Genomic DNA, 23,725 nt, shown 5'->3' with positions numbered 1-23,725 from the left:
GAATATCCCGATTGAAAAAATACTACTAATGAGATGTGTTAAAGGTTTAGTAATTATTTCACTAGTGCTTTTGATAAAAGATGCGTTCAGCTCATTAGTATCCAAACAATTTGAATTTTTTAATGTTTTTATAACTGCGGATACTTCTGGTTGATTGGTTGGAGACAGAAAAAATGAATTCGATGGAGCTTCGATGGATGAAATTTTTGATAGTTTAAAATTGTGTCGTCTGGTGTATTTGGAAAGGATTTTATAATATTCTCATCAATTTCAACAAAAAAGTTATTGAAAAAGTCACAAGATATGTTGGTTGTTGAATAATGTAAACTATTTGTTATATTTCGCTCATAGTAAATTACCTTCCAATACGTCTTGGATGAAGTTAATACCAATTTATCATATGTAAGCTTTTCGATTCTATTCAACTCAGCATTCTAATAATTTTTATATATTTTATACTCGCTGTAATGTACTGGGTTTTTAGTAGAATCAGCATATATTTTATATGTTTGCAAATGATTTCTCATATTTTTTAAGTTGTCATTGAACCAGTTTACCAGACATCTTCTGTCTTTGATAACCAGTTTTTTTAGTGGAAAATATTGCGATACTGTAAGATTATAATTATCTATTAGAAACGTTGCTAGGTAATTTATATCAAGATTATCATTAAAAATGTTCCAGTCTAACACGGATAAAAAGTTCCGTATTTTTAGATAACCCTTCTTCGTATAGGCTATAGTGCAAACAGTTGACTTTTGCTAAATTGATGTTAAGCTTGTACTGATATACTGGCCGCTATCATCAGACAAACAAAGTTTAAGAACATTTGCCCGAAACTGATCTTCAACATTTGCCATAATATTGTCTATACAAGTGGCAGATGTATCAGTAATTCTAGTATAGTCATGGATTGTTTGTTTTATTCCAAAGTAAGATATTATAGAAGTCAGCACACTAGTATTTGCCGTTTTCGCAATAAAAATAATATTAAAATTCTCAAAACTGATAATTTTAAATTTGGTCTCATATTGGAACCTAATAAGTTTTCGAAATTTGTAAAAAAAGACTTAAAATCGTTACATTTACTCGATATATATACTTCCAATACAACCGTGTTAATATCTTGTAGAACAATTCCACAAAATTCAGATGTTTATTCTAAATTTATCATTATCACAGTTAGTGGCTTCGAATTTTAAAGTATTTTTAACATATATATTACAGTACCACCGTTCTTTCTGTTTTTCCTACAGAAACTGCTAGCAAGTAAATACCCATCGATGTTCATCTTTCGGAGATCTGCTTCACTTTACCAGTGGTCTAAGAAGCAAACAAGATCGAAGGTAACATTTCAACAAAAATAAATCTATCATTTGTACTTTACCACCAACAGAGAAAACGAAACACATAAAACACATAAACACATAAAAAAGAAAGGAATAACACCAGCCTTTAGAACAATCAACAACTTAGGCAAATATATTAAGAACAACAAGAGCCAAAATAAAAAGCAATTACACAGCGGTGTATACAAACTTGAACTTGGCGACTGCCCAAAAACTTACGTCGGTCAAACTGGTAGAACTTTAATCAAACGTATAGCAGAACATAAAAGGGCTTTCAATAATAGAAAAACAGACTCTGCGTACGTACTTTCCCTTCTAGACCATAATCATTCTTTTAATGACGAATTTCAAATTCTTCACATTCAAAATAAAGGCTTTAAGCTATCTTTATTAGAATCTATGGAAATCAACAAATTAAAAAATAACATAATTCTAAATGACCAACTTGAGACAAACAATTCTCCTCTTCTCAACTTATTCAGTTAAAGTGTAAACACATACCAAAAATAGATCACTTGAGCACTCTGGGCGAAACAGCTGTAGTGAGAATATTTTAAAATAAATTTTGTGGAAGTGTTCAAAACAAAAGTTTTTAGTGTTTTATTGTTAGATATGTATTTTTTATCTGATTAAGTTTCCAAAACCTGTACATTTTTAAAATAAAAAAAATCTTGATATTCCTGATGTTCCATTTTTTTTTTATAATTTGTTCCATTTTTAATCGTATGGTAACGGTATTATATTTAATATTTGTACGTGAAGTTATGTTTTATATAATATACTAGTACATAAATAATTTGTAGTTCCAGAATATAAAATAAATAAGAGATAACAATATATTAATTTCAGATAACAGTTTTATTACGTAATTGTTAGTGAACACTGGGACGTATAAAATTAAATATGGTTTGCTTATACTATAAATTTGCAATGGGTTAGTTCTTGTGAAATGTGAAAGTTTTTTAGTAAAATTTAGTGAATTCTTAAATATGATAGTGCAACAACAACGTCTGCATCAATTCAGACTTACTAAAAAGTGCAATGTGCAAATACTTTGGTCGCAAAAGGTCGGATGATGATAATGATGATATTATATATCTTTCGTCAAAGATATCTTTAATACTTCTTTAGAAATTTCTTCCATGGTTTGTTTCATTTGTTTTATCGCGTAAAAAAGAATATATGCATTATCAAACTGTAAATTTTCTCTTTTCTTTAGTTTTAAATTTTATGCATTTTAAAAATGGTATTGATTTGGTCATTTTAGTCATTTAGTTGGATACATAAATTTAAAATCTGCCGCTCCGATTAATATTGATTTTTTAAAATTATTGCAATCTTCACTGGATATAATAAACACATCTATACACGAAATAATTTACTATGTAATGTTTCAATTAAAGATTCGTAGTTTATATTATTACTAATTCCACGTCTATATATGGCGTTTAATTCGTAGAATCCTGTAGCCAGCTGATTTCTTTTATGTTTACCAAACTGCTGGGGATGTGCCGATCTGCGTTAGTCCCATATTTTCACGTATTTTTTTCGTTCCTAATTTCTAATTTCTATATAAACACATAAGTGTAGACAGCAAAACAAAGGATTTCACTTTTCCCGCTCAGAAAAAACGCAGGATCTACCATGGTTGGATAAAGGATAGCTCAGGTAAAGTATGAGGTTTAGTATTTTGATGTATCTATCTTTTATGCTAAAATATATAAATTGGTTCATATTATTTAAATAAATTTTTAATTATGGTATCAACATTAAAGTTTTCCATTATTGTACTTTTAGTTGGTTAAGTTCTAAGTAGATGGCATTTTAGTAGTATAAGATTAAGATTATCTTCTCTTTCCAATTTTTCAGAGGATCATCTATTATATAATTTAGATGTTGTGTTAGGCATTATCTCACAATGCGTCTTCGATATCTGTATAGTAAATTCGAGAATCATGTTTTTTGGAAACTATTCTTGTATGATAAAAAATAAAAAATAATGACAATGACAATGGCAATGACAACGACAACGACAAGATCATAACTACATGTTGGAGATATGTTGATATGAGACATACCTTACAAAAGTTGTATCTTGTTTAGTATAAATTGAAAGCTTGGCAAATTGTATTCGTGAACTGTACCATTTAAAAATAAGAAAGATTCATCATTAGAGGTACTATTAAAATATAATAATATATTTTTGTACCTACTTTTCCAGTATATAACAATTTTTCTTATATCTCTTTAAATACTTAACCTAATAAAAACAATATTTGCCATAGAAACATATTCCCCATAGCTTAATCTCAATATAATATTTCTATATTCTTCCATTTGGTTATAGGTTCTTTTTATTGGTTTTTTTTCTTCAGCGTTCATTTAATAATATGGCAAAGATTACAACCTTATCTCATAACTTCAGTTTTTACTTTATTCAAAAGAACTTTTCCAAAAAGTTGATTTATTTTTACTTTGTTTATTCCTTTTTATAACGTACGTCATGATTGTCTTTCTATTTTGTGGAATTTTAGATTTATATACTGTCATTTAAATATACTTTTTTACACTGATCCTAAACTGAAATTTGCCGTTAATATGTCGGTATATTACCGTATCGGCTCTCTTTACTTACTTGTTTAGGTCTGCTGGATCTCTTGGTACATGATTTTAATTGATTTTTTTTCTTTTTTTGGATTTTTGAAGTCTTTTTTGGCATAGCATATCCTTGAATATTTCCAAGATGTCTCAATCATGCGCAGTAATTTTCTGTTAGATTGAATGATGCGCCGTGCGGAATGCGCAGTAGTTTTCTATCAAAGTAAATGTTGTGACGTGAAAGAGTAAACCTAAATCCCCCTCCCTATATCAGTCGGCATCAGTCGGTAACCGATCCTTATTGTCTGTTGTGAAGGTAAGATCCGAGATCCTTCTTTCGAGAGATTTCATCAGGTTTTAGAAGAGAATTGGCGCGAATTAAACATCTGACCTCAGTTTTATTCTAGAAGAATTAAAAGTGAGTTTCAGTTCATATTTTAGATACGAATATGCATTACTTATATTCTTATTACTTACTATATTTATTGCTTTTACTTAAAACGTCAAAGTGAGTTTCTTGTAGGTCTACTTCGTATTATTTTGATGAACTTTCTCAAACTCCTTTTGTAAAAATTAATTTTGAGTAACTCGATAACTACATTTTTCTTTTTTTTAAGCTTTAATTCTTCTATTAACTTCTAGTGCTTTTTCGCTTTATGTCCTATTATTATTTTACTACTTTTTAACTTTAACCTTACCTGGCTGTATCAACTAATATTTTATCTATAAGTTATCTATAAGTTTTTCTGAATCTTTCTTTTCTCTTGGGTTTGTTATCAATATTGTTTTACATTATTTTGGGTTATTCATTTCATTGTAGCCGTTCGTTATTCATTTTGGATTACGTTAGGTATTGTTACAATAATTTTTAAATATAATAATATAGTTTTTTGTAGATTTCCATAATTTTCAAGATCTCTAGTTTTAACTCTTATGTTTGTCTCTACTTTTAACCTTTCCATGTTCTGTTTGAAATGTACGCCATTTTAATTTTAAAAACAATTTTCCAATTCGATGTAGCTTTGCTTTAAAATATTGCTATATTTATAATATTTTTTTTTTCAAAAACTCTTACAGCAGATAGTGGTGTAGGGCAACAATACATTATAATACAAATGACACAATTCAATATTAATATCAAACTTAATCTTATTTATAAACGTAACTTAACTTAACCGCAGAGTATTAAAAATATCATGGACTGATAGAATTACAAATAAAGAAGAACTGGAGAGACTCATCATACAGGGAAAGATTCAAGGAACATCTGTTGGCCGAAGGCAGAACTCATGGTTGAAGAAGCTACGTGATTGGTACCAATGCAGAACTATTGATTTGTTTAGAGCAGCAAGCTCAAAAATAAAAATAGCCATTATGATTGCCAGCCTCCGTAGGGAGACGGCACTCTAAGAAGACAAGACTGTATATTTACATTATGTACAAATTTGACCCATTATTTCTAGCCAGCGTCCTTGCTTCTGTTCATGTTATTCTAATTTTTTCGATAATGTTTCCTAGTATTCTATTCCACGTTTGTCGTGGTCTAGCTTTTCTCTTTCTTCTTTAGGATTTTGCCATGTTGACCCTATTTTCAAATCTTCTCTTAATTGAGTGTTCCGCAGTCTAACTCTTTTTGTAACTCCTCGAACTGGTCTTAGATATTTCATTTCTACTACCTGTATTTTACTCGAATCGTGGGTTCTGAACCACGGCTCACAACCAAACGTTAATACAAGCGTATATATTAACTTCAACACATTAATTTTTTTTGTAATTTCAGTCTTATCTACGAATTTATTGTTCATTGCATAATATAGATTCATCGTTTTTTGAATTCTAATATTAATATCTGTTTCCTGTCTTCCATTGTCCTCTAATTCTTCTCCAAAGTATTGGAAGGTTCGTGCTTGTCCTATATTTACTTCTTCGTTTATCTTTTCTTCTTCTTCATTTTCTCCTATCACCATAACTTTTGTCTTGTATTTGTATTAATTGTCATTCCATATCTTTTTAGTACTTAATTCCACATTTCTACATTCCTTTGTAGTGGTTTCTCAGTTTCGGCCAATATGACGACGTTGTCGGCGAATGCTCCTTCTTAAACGTTGAATTGCTTAATTAAAAATTATCCATGTAAATTATAAATAGTGTTAGATTTAATCCTCCTTGTCTCGGACCCTCGTTTGTAGTAAATGGTTTTGATGTACTGTTTTGACTAATGACATAGTTAATATTGCTTAATTATCCTTATTATTTTGTTACTAATACCTCTCTTTTCTAATACTTCCCATAATTTTTGCCTTGCTACCGTGTCAAAAACATTTTCAAGGTCTATATACGCCAGATACATATTTTTTCCTGTTGCTGATATTTTTCTCTTATTTTTTTGATGGTAAATATATACTCAATGACATTAGAAGTGTTACACCTAGAAGGAATAAATTCTTGAACTTAATTTTTTGGCAACAGAATGACAACATTTAAAACATGCTATGATAACAATATCAATGTTTTATCTTTTCTACTTTTTGTAAAAATAAAGTTTTACCTTTAAATTTTTTGTGAAGATACCGATTTGTAAAAACCGGTTTGTATAGAAATTTTTAGTTATAATTGCTTAGTCTAATTGTATTCAGTGTAAGAAAATACCTCGAGTTCGAAGACATCAAAATTACCACCATGTAAGCGATTTTGACAGGGGCAGAATAGAGATATGGGTTTGTCGTATCTCGAAATAGGCCGTCGCGTTAATTGTACGGCAATGACGGTTATGCGTGTCTGTCGTGTGTAGACAAACGAAGGTAGAGGAACACGAAGAAGACCTACTGGTCTACCAAGGCGTACCACAGAGCGTCAAGATAGGCGTTTTAGATTACTTGTTCTGCGAGACCGTTTTGCTACCACGCGTCAAATTGCTGACCAATGGTTTGGAGTAGTAGGTAGACCTGTTAGTATGCGTACACTATATCGTCGCATTCGAGCCTTTGGACTGGTTTTATTCTGCCAACGACTAGTGCTTCCTTTGACTGCGGATCACTGTCATCAACGTTTGAATTGGTGCAGAGAACGGCAGCATTGGGTGGCAGAATGCCGTAATGTAGCATTCAGCGATGAATCAAGATTCTGTTTAGGAATGCATGATGGTCGTAGGATGGTAAGATGCCACCGTAGAGAGCGACGAGATATCGGGTTTGCTGTTGAGAGACATGTACACAGGACAGGAGTAATGGTTTGGGGGGCTATTGCCTATGGTAGCCGATCACCTCTTGTGTTTATTCGAGACAATATGACTGCTGCGCGTTATGTTGATGACACCTTACAAACCACTTTACTGCCTTACCTCGACGGCCGTCGAGACGTCCTTTTTCAGCAAGACAACGCGCGTCCCTATATTGCTCGTAAAACTATGTACTTTTTCCAAGAAGCTGGAGTTAATGTTTTGCCGTGGCCACCCCGTGCTCCGGATTTAAATCCTATCGACCATGTATGGGATATGATGGGAAGGAGACTGTCCACTTTGCACCATCCTCCACAGACTCTGGCACAGTTAATACATGAAGTTCAAGTTGCTTGGAACGAGGTGTCACAAGCAGACATCGATCATTTCATTTTGTCAATGCCTAGACGTATACAGGAGTGTATTCAGCTACGGGGTCGCCAAACACATTATTAATTTTTTTTTTATTACTTGTTAATAAAAATTCTTGATAACGTTATCGTTTCATTCTTGATGTAAATCTACCATGATGCCAAAAAATTGAGTTCAAGAAATTATTCCTTCTGGGTGTAACACTTCTAATGTCACTGAGTATATTATGATCATGGGTGCTTCTGCATTTTCTGAATCCGTTTTCTGATTCCTCAAGTGTGCTGTCATTTTTTTCGGTTATTCTTTTGTTCAATATTTTTCGTAATTTTTATGGAAGTTCTTAAGGATGTTATTCCTCTGTAGTTGTTGCAATCCGTTTTATCACACTTTTTAAAAATCGGTACTATCTAAGCCTCATAGGCATTAAATATCTTAAATTATAACTCTGTTGCATTTTGTGCCATTTTTTTATAATTTCACTTGTTATTCTGTCATATCCTGGTGCCTTAATCTTTTTCATTCCTGCAATAGTTTCTTGTAGCTCATTTATGGTTATTGGATCTATATTATCATTTGCTATTCCATGGTTCAACAGTTTGTTTCTTCTTGATAGCATTGTGTTTGTAGCATCTCTTGGAAATATTCTCTCCATCTGTTTATTATTTCATTTTCTTCTGTGAGAAGTTTGCCAGTTTTATTTTTTATGTTTTTTATATCTTGCATTTTTTGTTTTCTTGTTGATTTTAAAACTCCATAGAACAGTTTCTGGTTCCCTTTACTATTTGTTTTCATCTTTTCTGCAAATTCTGTCCATTTAACCTTTTTTGCTTTTGTAACAAAATCTTTTACTAATCGTTTATATTTTTATATTCTTCATAGCTTTTTCATAGTATTCTTTATAGTATTTTATTTTGTAAGTATATTTTCCAAGTAGTTTTCTTTGTTTTAATTTGTTGTTGTATGTCTTCATTTCATTAATCATTCCTTGTATTTATTATAACCTCTTTGAAGTATTTCTATAGTTGTTCTTTTTTCCATAGTTTGGCCTCTCTCTTTTTTTTATCAGTTTCCTAGCTTTTCATTTATGGCCATCTGGTACTTCTCAGTAATTTAATATTGTTTAATTTATATGACCTAATAGTTTCATATTCTTGATTCTTTTCTTGTAGTTTGTTAATGTTATTATTATCTGACTTAGTTTGTTTTATTTTCATTGCTACTAAATAGTGATTACTTCCTATTTCTGGACCCCTTTTAATTTTTGTGTCTATTACATTTCTCCTGATATTTTTTTCTACTGACATGTAATTAATTATCGATTTCTCTTCTCTACTTTTAACTTCTCTTGTGTAGTGGATATTTTGATTTCAAAAAATGTATTAGTTATTACTAAATTGTGAATCATACAGAAGTCTAGCATTTGTATGCCATTATTTTTTCTGTTTCTCCATATTTTCCTGTTTTTCTCTTTATATTTCTGGTTATTTGCGCCTATTCTGCTATTAGAGTCACCTAATAAATATATATTTCCTTTTGCTTGTTTCGTGACCAATGCTAATTATTCCCAGAATTTATCTTTATTATAAGCTGAGTCGTTATCCTTTGGGCCATATACTCGTACAATAAATATAATTGTTTTAAAATTATTGCTATTGTCTTTGATTTTATCTGATAGTATTCTTTCTGGCCAGACTTTCCAATTAGGTATTTGTACTGGTATTCTGGTGTGCACTATACATCCCACTCTTGCCGCTGCTCTCATGTTTTATTTTATTGCACTATTTGTAAATTACATGATCATTTTCTGTTTTTATTGTCTCTTTTTTTGGTTTCAGTTATTGTCAATATATTTAGCCCTGTTTCTTCACACTATCTCCAGTTCGTTTTCTTTGTCTTGTATACTTGTAATATTCAAGGTTTCCAACTTTCATATTTCTTTTCTATTTCCTTTTTTTTCTTTTTTTTTGCACTTTCCTTGCCGTTCCATTATTATTTATTGTACTTTTTTCCTTATTCATTGCCATATTTGTTATCTTATATTCCAATCTATCATTTACTCTGAGTTTTTAGTTTTTTTTAGTTTTCTATTTTTCCTTCGTTCTTGTTTTATTTTCATTCTTCCTTTTCTATAGTTAGTTTGTTGAATCCATTTTTCACAAAATTCCTTTTTATTTTTTTTTCTTTGCTCTTTGTTTTATTTTTTTCTGCATTTCTCTTTCTGATGAAGTTAGGTCGTGATTAATAAATATGCTTTGGTCCCTAATTTTTTGCAGTTTGGTTTTATTTTGCATGAATTTTTTGATCACGAACACTTAGATCAGTAGAGGATGTGCTACCAGATTAGATATGAAAGTATGTACTGCTACCTATATTTAATATATTTATATTTAAATCACTTATCGCCCTTTTAATGACTTTTCCACTTTTAATTACTTTTATTTACTTGCCCAGATGCGTACCCTTGCGTAGGACCCCACATAGGACTATGGGAATTAAAGTCACCAACTAGAATAGATGCGAGTTGGAAGCTGATTAATTAAATTTGTGATTTTAGTTGAAGATAGTTTGCAATTTGGAAGAATGTATAAGTCTCATATTACAATTTTTTGTAGTCACCTAGCGGTTATTGCTATAACTTCAAGGTTGATGTATACATAGAATTCTTGATGGTATATCAAAGGAAACGAGTATTAAGGTTATGACAATTGCTAGCAAGGGAGAAGTTCAGATAAAATGATGGCCAATGTGGTTTTTTAGAAAAAGTGTATGACATTGGGTAAAGTTTGATTCTTGAAGACAAAAAAAATCAGGAGGGAATTTAGAGGTGAAATGCTGAAAGTGTTATAAGCGTGAATAGACTCCATTGCAATCCCACTGATTTCCTTAATTAGGAATATAATTAAGTCTATTTAGGAAGAGAATAGAACATATAAAAGTGAGCTGTCCGATGCATAGTCTTTATCAGCTTGTTCTTGGGAAGATTGAGATGTATTACCCAGGTCTGGATTATTGTCATCTAAGGCTATTTTTAGATCAGATCAAATATAGGGGAATCGACATTGTTTGTGAAACTTTAAGCTTTGTCTAAGGGACTAGTATTGCCAAATGCATTTTCGTGGAAGGCAATACAATTTTTTACTAGGAGAGTAAACAGTTTAGATGTATATATTTTTGAACTATGTTTAAACTATCCAACATGTTCACTAATAAGGTGAAGATAAATCAGATTCTAGAGAACTAGAATATCCTCTTTTATCCCTACCGATTAAACGTTTTATTTTAATATCAACAATTTCGATATTTTTGATAAAATATTTTGATATTTTAAGGACAAATATTACATGCTCAAACCAATACATAAAAAGAAACAAATCATTCTCTTAATAACAAAATTATTTTAAAATTAACTCTTGTCTGTAACACAGTGATGTTTGGTGTAAGATTTTAGGTGAGTTGTTGACGTTTTATATTGTTCTATTACGTGATTTTTGAGTTTTTCTAGATTATGAAAATTAAGATCTAATTGAAAATGAGATTTCAGTATTTCTGATGTATCGTTGAAAATACCCATTCTTTAATTTCCCATTATCGAGTTGATTTATGCTGAGAATGTCATAAATAACAATTTTTAAATAACTATTACCTCCAGTTCCCTAAATAAACATATTTGAAATAATATCTAATCTAATGAAAGATAAGAATATTTAAATTAATGAATTACTAGTTTTTATTAAAGAGATTCTGAAATTGATACACAATTGATTGTAATGAGAACCACATTTGTTTTTAAGTTTTGATTTCTAATATGGAAAGACTGAGACCTCGGAAGCCCTAAAGAAGACATCAGAGAGGATGCCAAAAGCTCAGCGCAATGTTTCAACCCGGAAGACTGTTGAGTTTAATATTAATTCCTGTAATAGTATTAATCTTAGCTTTAGGTTTGATTGTAATAACCGCGGAAACTTTTCGGAACACAGATATATATATATATATATATATATATATATATATATATATATGTATATATGTAAATATATATATATATATATATACTTCTGTGGTAGATAACTATCAGAAAAGCGTTAGGTAAAGGATTGGCTAAAGATGGTATAAGCCAGTTTGGTGAAGAACTTTATTCGAAGCTGTCACCTTCATCAGCACCTAAACGGAAAACTTATTTAGTATGAGTGGTGGAAGTTCGCATCTAAAACTTACATTGAAATGTTAAGTTAGTTCTTGTAGGGAACATTTTCATAAAATATGTTAAAAAATAATTTAAAATTTTAAATAAAAACATTACAACATAAAAGGGTATTTTTACAAATATAACACAAAAACATCTAAAAACTAACAAAAACTACAACTTCATGTCAAAGGCACCTCAAAGGGAAGAAGTAGAATGAAAGGATTCTTCTTCTCTTTTGTTGAAAATCTTGCTACCTTCTGTCAATATCTCGCAGTCATATGTAACAAGGTTATATTTATATTTACACCTCATGCAATAACATGGAACCACCAGTTGGAACAAAACTTAAAAAAATAAGAAATGCAATCAGCTGGGAAATAAAATCTGTTCTGAAGTGCAGGTAGGTCATCTGTGTATGTTATGATAAATTGCCTCTATATTGCAGTCTGTTACGTCTTGTCAAGTCTTGTTGAAGCAAAAACGAGTAATTACATTTCAAGTCTTCCACATCTTTCTTACAGTTCATAGAAGAGCTAGTTATGGATGTACCATATTTCTATAAAAATTTTCTGGAATTAGTTGTTAACCTTTTTTAGTACTTCCACATTGTCATAGTTGGCTTGTCTTTGGTGTGTTCTTGCTGCATTAGAAGCATTAGAAGGAGAATCAGTAGAACTTTTCTCTGGGAGATTGCCTTACATCAGAGGTTTATTACCACAGATCACAAACCTTTTTAGACAGTTTAACATAGTGATATGTCACCTGACAGAAAGAGTTTAAAAACTGGATAACTTCAATGTCGTGTATTCTATTTCATGTGGTTTCTTTTGGGAAATGTATGTTGGTCAAAGCAGCCAGACACTATAAAAAAAAAGACCATGTTTTTTAAGCCCTTTTCTCTATTCGGATTGCTGAATATAGGCCTCTCTTAATTCTCGCCATTCATCTCTGTTGTTTGTAGGACGTTTCCACATTGGCCCTGCAGTTCTTTAAATATCATCGCTCCATCGCATTTGCGGTCTTCCTCGTGATCTTTTGGCTTTATATGGCCGCCAATTCCCGATTTCTCTATTCCATCGGCCATCCGTAAGACGTTCGTTATGTCCAGCCCATTTCCATTTTAGTTTAGCTGCCAGTTCGACAGCATCTTTTACTTTTGTTTTATTACGAATGTTTTCATTGGTTTTATGGTCTTTGAGTGAGATATCCAGCATCTGTCGTTCCATAGATCTCTGAGTTTTTCTGATCTTCTCCATGTTTACTTTAGTGAATGTCCAGGTTTGAGCTACATATGAAAGTACAGGTAGGATACAGGAATTAAATACTTTGGTTCGCAGTCTTTGAGGTATATTTTTATTTTTAAGTACGTACGAGAGTCTTCCGAATGCTGCTTATCCCATTTTTACACGTCTGCTTATTTCGGTAGTCTGATTTTCTTTGCTTACCTTGACATTTTGACCCAGATATGTATATTCATCTACGTGTTCTATCTCTGTCCCTTCGATGTTTATCATAGGTTTGTCATCTTTGTTTGACGTTAGTTTAGTTTTGCTGGAATTCATTTTCAGTCTTTTTTTTTTAGGGATTCTATATGTAGCTCCTCAATCATTGTATTGAGAGCATTCCACGTGTTGGCTATTAGTACTACATCATCTGCGTATCTAAGATGGTTCAAGTATCTTCCGTTAATAGGGACAATGACAATGACAATGTTAAAGTACTAAAAAAGGTTGACAACCAATTCAAGAGAAATTTCAGAGAAATGTGCTACATCCATAACTGTAGCTCTTCTATGAACTGTAAGAAAGATGTCGAAAACTTAAGTTGTATTTACTCATTACTTTAACAAGACTTGACAAGACGTAACAGACTGGAATATGGAGGCAACTTATTATAACATACACAGATGACGTACCTGTACTTGAGAACAAATTTCATTTCCCAGCTGATTGTGTTTTTTATTTTTTTAAGTTTTGTTCCAACATGTGGTTCCATGTTATTGCATGAGGTGTAAATATAAATATAACTTTGTTACATATGACATCGAGATATTGTCAGAAGATAGCAAGATCTTCAACAAAAGAGAAGAAGAATTCTTCTATTCTAATCCACAAGGAATCTAAGTTCCTGTAGTTGGCCGTATACCATATATAAAAAAAAATTTATTAAAAATGCTTTATAAAAGGTATATAATTTAAAAAACCCAATCGGGCTATATCATAAAACGTTTTCGGAATCCATATTCTATCATCAGTGCACCTTAAAGAAAAACAAAAAAGTCCAAATTGTGTTAATCGTCATGTCTCATTCAATCGAGACTTCCTCCCTCTCCATCGCCAACTATTCTCATACCCCACATCCTTAATATACTCTTACAACAAAATTTATATTTATTATTATTCGTTCGTCAACTATCCATCTTTTTTAGTTCACTCCAAAACCTCTCTTTCAATACATCATACTCTCCATCTTTACCCACTTCTTTCTATCCAACCTAAACTTCAAGTCTGACCCCTATACCTAATGTTTTTCATGCTTCTTTTCGACACCTCTAAATTCAGAGTAGATTACTCGTCATCCCCCTCCTAAACTATTTAGTTCTTATTTTACTTATCCACACATCTCCCTTAGGGTTTGGTTTCGGATCTCTGGAGGCCTCAGCCTTCTGTAGTCTTTCCTCTTCTCATAATTTTAAAAACAACACAACTTTCTTTTTTACTTAAATTTAACAGAGCCACCATTTCATTTTTACAGTTCTTGTCAAGATATACCAATAGTCTTATCCTTTATCAATAACTTATCATTTTCTTCTTAAGTTATAAGTTGAGTACTGTACGATCATCATATTCCAAAAATTACGTCCCAACCATCAATTTTTGTTCATCTCATATATTTGTCAACACACACAAAACAACTAACAAACTTCTTCCGTGAACACCTAATCAGTTATTTATGTTCATGAACTTGTAACTTAAAAAGTTTTACATTTACCAGGTACCAAATGTTGCTTTTTAACATACAGGGCCTTCTATGCTTAAGTTATAAGTTAAATATTACATGAACATTAGATTACATAAACTTTTATTTTATTCAATCAACACCACCTTCAAATATAAAATATATTAATTCCTATTTCACCCACCAACAATAAATTTTCAAGAATCCAACTTCCCACATATGTCTATTTTCCATTTTCAAGGTACCAAATGTTGAAAAAACATAAGAGGCCTTATATTAGAATCTCTAATTTACACCACTTTAAGACGTATGTATAGTTGGTTGCCTAACAATACCCACATAATTTTCTCACCACATACATTAATTAATAAAACAATTTCCACCATGTTCTTAAAAATAAATTCAGGACATATTAACAACTTAAATCAACAACAATGATGGTTGCTACAGTTACATTATTTTAATTTTAACTTTTTCAATTTTAAATAGCGTTGGCTTCTGTCTTAATTAGACTAACACATAAAGTTACACTGACTGCTTTGTTCGGACTTCCGTCCTAACTTGATTGTCATCAGATTGTCATTTCAATCAGTGGCTTTCATCAAGTCCTCGTAGACACATCGTCTCAGGACCAGCAACTTCACGTGGCCGTGTTACCAAATCCACTGGTAACTTTAACATCATAATATTTACCACTATATAATGTAAACTAAAGGCTGTAGCGGGATCAGATGGTCAAAAGTGCCCCCGCACCGATCATCACCGCGTCTTGTGCTTTCAATAAAGCATATAAAAACATGTCTTCATACAAATTTTTATCTTCCTAGGGCCCATAGAACCTCTTAAATCTAAAAAAAGAAGCTTTTTTCGACTTTATTTTTTTCTGGACGCAATTTTGCTTTAACAAATCTGAAAAAATTCATGAAGATGTATATTTTGAATACAAAATAGCCTGATTTTTTTCAAATTTTTATATTAAAAATTGAGCTCAGGAAAAATCATTGAAATTTTCAATAATTTTTTAGGTTATGTTAATAATTTTTGGCTAACTTTTAAATAGTAATTTTTTATGTATTTTTTGTCGTTCTTTTAAATGGCCAAGGCATAATTTTCAATTTCTGAGCGAAAAGCATCAAAAAATAAAAAAAAATGTTTTTTTACTCATTTATTGGCACATAACCTCAAAACTCAGTTGGTAATTCATTTTTTCTTTCACATTATCACATTATTTTGTAAAAGTCCCCATTTAACACTTTCATAAAGATAAAATTCGAAAATATCACGTTTTTTATCATTTTCGCATCTTAAAATCAGATGTTAGATGTATGCTTTTTCATCTATTTTCTTACGTGCTATAAATCATCATTGTTAAAATAATCATTTTTAACTTATAAATGCTACATTGAGTATAAACCTGATTCAATTGGATAGGTGGTATTTTGCGCCATGCATGTCACTGCGCAAATGGTTCGCACTTAGTTCGTGTTCTTATATAGCCGCAGTCATATATTATCTCAGTAATTCAAGATATAAATCAAGAATCATAAATCATAAGACCAGCAAAAATTCTATCAGAAATTTTTACATCTGATGTTAAATCAGTCATAGATGAGAATAGTGATTAAATAGTGACTAAAATGTAATTAAATGTTTAAACTGTTAATCTAAATAACCCATTTTATAACAATTTCATAATAATAAATATTTTTGTAACAGATATTGTATTTATGCCATTGTTTACATCCAAATGAATTTATAAAATAATTTTTACACTGTTAAAAAATATTTAAAAAATAATAATAATATTCTTGTAATATCGAGGTGATCCTATAGATATATCACTTTATGCAATTAACGAGTCAAAATTCAAATTTTATCTTTATGAAAGGGCGGCTTTATGAAATGGGGACTTTTACAATAAATTTTAATAATGTTAAAAAAAAATGTTGAAATATGTTGAATTACCAACTGAGTTTTGAGGTTATGTGCAAATAAATGAGTAAAAAACGGTTTTTTTGATTTTTTTATGCTTTCCGCTAAGAAATTGAAAATTATGCCTTGGCCATTTAAAAGAACGACAAAAAATACATAAAAAATTACTATTCAAAAGTTAGCCAAAAATTGTTAACATAACCTAAAAAATTATTAAAAACTTTAATGATTTTTCCTAAGCTCAATTTTTAATATATTAAATTTAAAAAAAAAACCGGCTATTTTATATTCAACAGATATATCTTCATGAATTTTTTCAGATTGTTTAAATCAAAATTGTGTCTAAAGCTAAAAATTTGTATGAAGTCATGTTTTTATATGCTTTATTGAAAGAACAAGTCGCGGTGCTGATGGGTGGGGCACTTTTGACCATCTTATTCCGCTATAGCCTTTAAAAAACAATTTTAACGGGTTTTTACCCACATATTTAGTGGCTCAATACATGTATACCCACCTAGTAAGTATTAACCACATTTTGTATTAACCTTGGTCAAAATTTAAATTTCACGTTCTTTTTAATTGTGGTTATATACTTTTTAGGTGCACTGATGGTGAAATATGGATTCCGAAAACGTTTTGTGATAGAGCCCGATTGGGTTTTTTAAATTATATACCTTTTATAAAGGATTTTTGATAATTTTTTTTTCTTCCATTTTACTTCTTCTTTTTGAGGTGCCTTTGACATGAAGTTGTAGTTTTTGTTGGTTTTTAGATGTTTTCATATTGTATTTGTAAAAATACCCTTTTATGGTGTAATGTTTTTATTTAAAATTTTAAATTATTTTTAACATATTTTATGAAAATGTTCCCTACAAGGACTAACTGAACATTTTCAATGTAAGTTTTAGATGCTAACTTCCACGACTTGTACTAAATAAGTTATCCATTTGGGTGCTAATGAAGGTGACAGTCTATCACCGAAAATATCACATTCCGAAAAGTTCTTTACCAAACTGGCTTATACCATCTTTAGCCAATCCTTTACCTGACGCTTTCCCGATAGTTATCTACCAAAGAAGTGTATTCTTAGCGTCGTTATATATACTATATATATATATATATATATATATATATATATATATATATATATATATATATATATATATATATATATATATATATATATATATAAGAATTACTGGATATTAGTGACTGTGAATATAAACAAACAACACAGTTTATTAGGGTTGTAGTCAGAAAATTGGCCGGGATGTTAATGAAACACTCTTAACACTCATTTTGTCCACTATTTTATATTTTATGTGTGTTGTTATTAATGTTGAGTGTCTATGCTTTTGTAAATAATCTCAACGACTAGTAAGTTGCACTGAAGATTTGTGATATTTTATAAATATTTACACTTTTTTCTTATTACAGTGTCTTGAAAAAGAAACAAAACGATTCCGAAAGCTAGACAAAAAGTCATAAGAGTGTTTCATTAACATCCCGGCCAATTTTCTGACTGCAACCCTAATAAACTGTGTTGTTTGTATATATATATATATATATATATATATATATATATATATATATATATATATATATATATATATATATATGTATATATAATTTGGATTCGTATTCAATATTATTTATTTTTATTTTATTTTATTTTAGACAATGGACGGCTTTGCTTTTGATGTTGAAGTAATAGCCATTATAATTTGTATTATTGTTGTTGGTATTATTATCTGCTACTGTGTGATTAGAAGAGATATATATGAACCTGAAGATAAATATGGCGTGTCTACTATCCCCAATACGGTAATTATTATTTTTTATTAACAGTTTTTCTTGTTCTGGTTTCAAATAGATGTATATGTATAATATAACCACGTTTTTAAATGTTAGGCTGAAATAATATAAAATTAATTTTCACTAATATCACGTTTATTATTCGAGTAGCTAATTTTTTTATGTTCTCTATCTTGACAGTGATTTGACAGTTATTGTGAACGAAAGTTTTGTTTAAGTTAATTTGATTGAAAATTAACAATTTTTCTAAAATAGTATTTTATTGCAATTACTATTTTTAATGTAAATAAGGAACAATTTAAGTTTAAAATAAAATAAGTTTATTTTGTCAAAATTTGTTACACAAGTTTTGCATTTTGCAGCAATTAAAGTAGGTTTCTATAAAAGTGTTAAATAAATAAAAGTTGCGTGTTGTTTGCCATTTTCTAGAATTTTCATTAGATCATTATAATTTATCGCTCCCATTACCAGTCACCACGGATTTTTATTGTTAAAGTCTAATCTTCAAACTCTATGGTATGAATTTAAAGTTTTGATTTTTGGCAACAAATGTGAGACATTTAAATAAATTATGACTAAATAACGCACAATTTAAACATTCACATTACAAAGGATCTAAAACATTGCTGATTCTGCTTCCTTTCGATTACACGAGTACGTTTTTCTAAATTACACAACTTCAACTACACATTTTATCTAATATCGTTTTCGTGGAAGTATTTTCCGTGACAATCAATTGTTTGCAATATGAAAGTGATGTAATGACATTTGTTGCCAAAAATCAAAAGCTAAATTTCATGCCATAGATTTTAACAATTAGACTTTAATAATAGAAACTCCATAGTGACCGGTTAATAGAAGTGATAAATTTCATTAATGTCATAAGAATTCTAAAAAATTTCAAAAATCGCGCATCGTTTATTTATTTAACACTTTTATACAAACTGACTTTAATTGCGGCAAAATGCAAACATTTTTTATCATTTTCCGATAGAATACTCTGATCAAAACATATCCAATTTTTACCGTCGAATTGATAGAAATTTTATTTAAAATTGATGACGACATCCATAGGTACATTGTCGACAACTTCTAATAGAGCCTTTTTCAATTACTTTTATTATGGATATGGTGACGTGTTTTACAAACCATGCCTTCTAAAAATAACTAAAATTAGAAGACTAAGGCCGTCTGCGCTGGCTGACGGCCAATGTTCAATACTGATAATTTCGGGTATATGATTTTCAAGCCACTATTGAGTTGTTTTTGCTGTATGCGCAGGTGCAGAGTCTTGATGGGATATCCGTGGTCTATGTTGGAACATGTATATTTTAGGAGCTCCACTGCATTTGTTAAAATCTCCCGCTGATAATTTCTCGTCGCTGTTTTAATACATTTTCCACGAAAATGTAAAGAAGTGACACTGTCATAGGACACTTTCCACCAAACCATCACTAAGGAAGGAAAATATCCTCGTTTGATCCTTAGCATTAGTTTGCGGACTTTGATGTTGGATGACCGTGCATAAACTATATCGTTGTGCTTATTGAAAGTTTTCTCCGGACTATGTGACCATTTTTTAAATCTGTAAAGAGAATTTCTTTGTAACGCGCTTTACCGTCCAACGACAACCTGCGTCTTGATATGTATTTTTTCCTATTTTGTTTGAATGCAACGAGCGTTCTCTTGTTTATCGATTTTAAACCCCTAGTTCGAAGTCTTGTTTGATAATGTAACACATAGTTTTCAGCGCAACATCCATTTCCCGAGCAATAATTTTTTGTTTTCGGGCAAAATTTTTGTTAATTTTTGACTTAACAGTGTTAATATTATGAATCCAAAAACAATTTAATAGTAATATTGAACGGTTTTAGTAATTCACAAATACGGGCTCTTTCTATTCCACACTTATGAAGAGCAATGACAGCAATACGGTTGTTTTTGTCTGTCAACTATATCGTAACGGCTCAAACTGGACTAAGTTATTTTGGCGTGTTGATAGTGTACTTGTCAAAAGTCAGTAATATCAACATAACTTTTAGGTGCGTTCAGTAATATTTGTGACAGGTAGGTCATAAATTAAATCACGTATTCTGGGACCAAAAATAGTTTAATTGAACATAACTTACATTATCACAAATATGCACATAAAAAAGTTACAGCCCTTTGAAATTACAAAATGAAAATCGATTTTTTTCAATATATCGAAAACTGTTAGAGATTTTATATTGATAATGGACATGTGGCTTTCTTATGGCAGGAGTATCTTTAAAAATATATAACAGTGAAATTTTTACAACCCATAAACATTGTATGGGGGTTTTGTTTCCTTAACCCCTTCCCTCAAATGTTTGTAAACGTTCCAATTAAATTATTATTGGGGTACCATTAGTTAAACACAATGTTTTTAAAACTTTTTGTCTCCTAGTACTTTTTCGATAAGCCAGTTTTTATCAAGTTAAGTTTAGTAAGCTACTTTTTTATTATGTTTCAAAAATTCTCTAGTTAGCTGTAAAACACTAGTTGCTATGGTTAGTGTGTATTAAATAGTAGCATCAACAATACATACTGCCAGTAATAAATATTCCAATTATTGTGCATTTAAGATTATTAAGAAAAACTAACTTTTCTATTACAATGGTGTACACGTTTTCAGAAATGGCAGGTATGCATTTAATTCTGGGTAAGTTTGAGCAGGCTAAATTGGGGTTTCAGATAATTATTGGTAATTTGGTAATTACAGGTGAATGCTAAGGGAATAGTGCAGCAGCTGCAAGTCTTTATGCAGAAAAATATCCTAATCGAAATAATCAGACAGACGATTATTTCTTTCCATTGATCGTAGTTTACGAGAGACATGCACATTGCGACCGCAACTTGTTGGTAATAATGGTCGACAAAAAGTAGATACAAACGGTGAAGAGATTTTGGAAGCCATTGAAGAAATCTCTGGAAGCAGTACAAGAGTAGTAGCTGCTCAATTAGATAATTCTCACATGATGATTTGAAAAAGATTCAAGGAACAGTAGTTTCATCTATCACTAAACACCCGTTAAAGAATTACTGGATTAAAAAATCTTAAAAGAATGGGGTTTTGTGAATAATTTTTAACAGAAAACCCAGAAAATGTTAATTTTGTTTGTTTGTTTTGTTTTATTAATCATGTGTTGTCTACCGACAAAGCTACCTTTAATAGAAATGGCATTACGAGCCATCATAACACGCATATTTGGGCCGAAGAAAACCCCCACGCAAAAAAAGTCCCCCATCACCAAAGAAATTTTAAAGTCAATGTTTGGGCAGGAATAATTGTGGATCATAAGCTAATAAGACCAGTAGTTCTTCCAAGCAATTTAAACGGTGAAAATTATTTACACTTTCTACAAAACGTGTTACCAGAGTACTAAGACGAGGCCAATCTCGCAGTCAGGAAATATATGTGGCTTTTACACGATGTCGCTCCAGCGCATTACCACAATTAAATAAGAGAATATCTTTTCGATCAGTATTCTGGACATTGGATTCGAAGGGGCCATGATGCGCTTATTTCTTGGCCACCCAGAGGTGCAGATCTTAAACAAAATTGACTTACTTCTGGGGTTTTATAAAAGAATACGTATATTCCGTATCAATTATAAACGAACAACAACTAAGGAATAGAATCATGGAAGCTGCAGAAGCCCATGATTTTCCAAATTATTCGATTTTCCTTTTTAAAACGCTGTCAAATGTTTATTCAATAAAATGGAGGTCATTTTGAACATTTGTAAACTCCACCACATATTTATAAATGTTCAAGTAACATTATAGAGACCTGGTAATAATATGAAAATTTATTTATATTTTACATTTTGTTAGGTGCTCACAAATTTTGAAACTATATAATATAATATATAACACTAATAATTAAATTGGAATGTATAAAAACATTTGAGGGGGTTTAAGGGTACAAAACCCCCATAAAATTTTTATGAGATGTAAAAATTTCACTGTTACTTCCTGCATAATATTCCTGCCGTAAAGAAGCCACTTGTCTATTTTCAATTTACAACCTTTAACAGTTTTCGATATATTGGAGAAAATCGATTTTCATTTTCTAACTTCAAAGGGCTGTAACCGTTTTTATGTGCACATTTGTACTAAGGTAAGTTAGGTGCAATAAAACTATTTTTGGTCCCAAAGTACGCGATTTAATTTATGACCTACCTTTTTGTTACACTCTTTTATTTCCCCACTCCACTTTGACCGAAAAACCCACCACTCTTCGAGTGTTCTTTAGTTTATATATATATACAAGATATTAAAACAATATATAACATACTATTTTATTTTTAGCCTTATCCATCTCTATACTCATCTTGACCTCAAATTTATCAAGATGGTACTTTTAGTACAACACAAGAGAGAACGACTGGGCCTAACATTCTGATATTTAAATAATTTGAATGCATTATAAAGACGAATGAATTAAAATTTCTGAGATTAAAATACTGGAATATAAAAGTATATTGATCAATACACGGTATTATTTTAACTATTTTGTATTTATTAATTATTCCATCTTTTGCATAAATGAAGTTATTGAATATTTATGTTTAAAAATGTCTTTATTTATTATAATTATAATATTTATCATATTTATATATTGTTGTGCACTGTTAGTGGGCTAAATAAAAATTAATGTTCAGAACAAATCTTTTATTAACTAAACAGAAAGTAGTTTTTGTCAAAAATAAGTGATAAACCATTGAACATTTTTTGTAAAAACTAAAAAAATATTAATTCTGTACCCTGGGATTAAAAATGGTCAACTCAATTTTTACAACAATGGAGATAAAGCGAGTATAAGTCTGCGTACGATGTTCTGTTGGTTGGTAATAATAATTTTTCTTTTACAGACGTCCGCTAGGGAATTCACTCTCGCGGGATGCAGGCGGGGATATAGAATATATTTTATTTTTATTTTTGTACATACGTTAGAATTAATAGATTTATTTTTATTTCAACCTGTGTTTTACTGAGTCTGTCGTCTCGAAAGAGCTACCCGTCACAGCATTTCTCCGGTACGATGATAACGATAAAGGACTCCCCTTATTCTCGGCCTTTCTTTATCAAAAGTATTTTTTAAAATGTACTTCTGCATACGGGTATAATTTGTGCTTCACAAGTTCTAACAAAATATGTAAATGATAATAATCGTTCATTACCGTGCCCATTCACAATACGTTTTCGTTGAATTGGAATTGCCTTGCATAATTTAACAATGAAACTGTCTTGATAACTTTTCGTTTTTTGTGC

General features: G+C 30.6%; 1 long non-coding RNA gene across 1 annotated transcript; it reads left to right on the top strand.

Annotated features, from left to right (window-relative positions):
• Window positions 1–2,198: 2,198 nt before the first annotated feature.
• LOC140433432 (uncharacterized) lies at window positions 2,199–23,109 on the top strand. The gene is made up of 3 exons (XR_011949963.1): window positions 2,199–3,017; window positions 18,290–18,436; window positions 22,763–23,109. It is a non-coding gene; the product is annotated as an uncharacterized lncRNA (long non-coding RNA).
• Window positions 23,110–23,725: the final 616 nt, after the last annotated feature.

The sequence above is a fragment of the Diabrotica undecimpunctata genome, chromosome 2, assembly GCF_040954645.1.
Source record: "Diabrotica undecimpunctata isolate CICGRU chromosome 2, icDiaUnde3, whole genome shotgun sequence".
Classification (NCBI taxonomy): Eukaryota; Metazoa; Arthropoda; class Insecta; order Coleoptera; family Chrysomelidae; genus Diabrotica; species Diabrotica undecimpunctata.
This window is presented reverse-complemented; position numbering and strand designations above follow the sequence as displayed.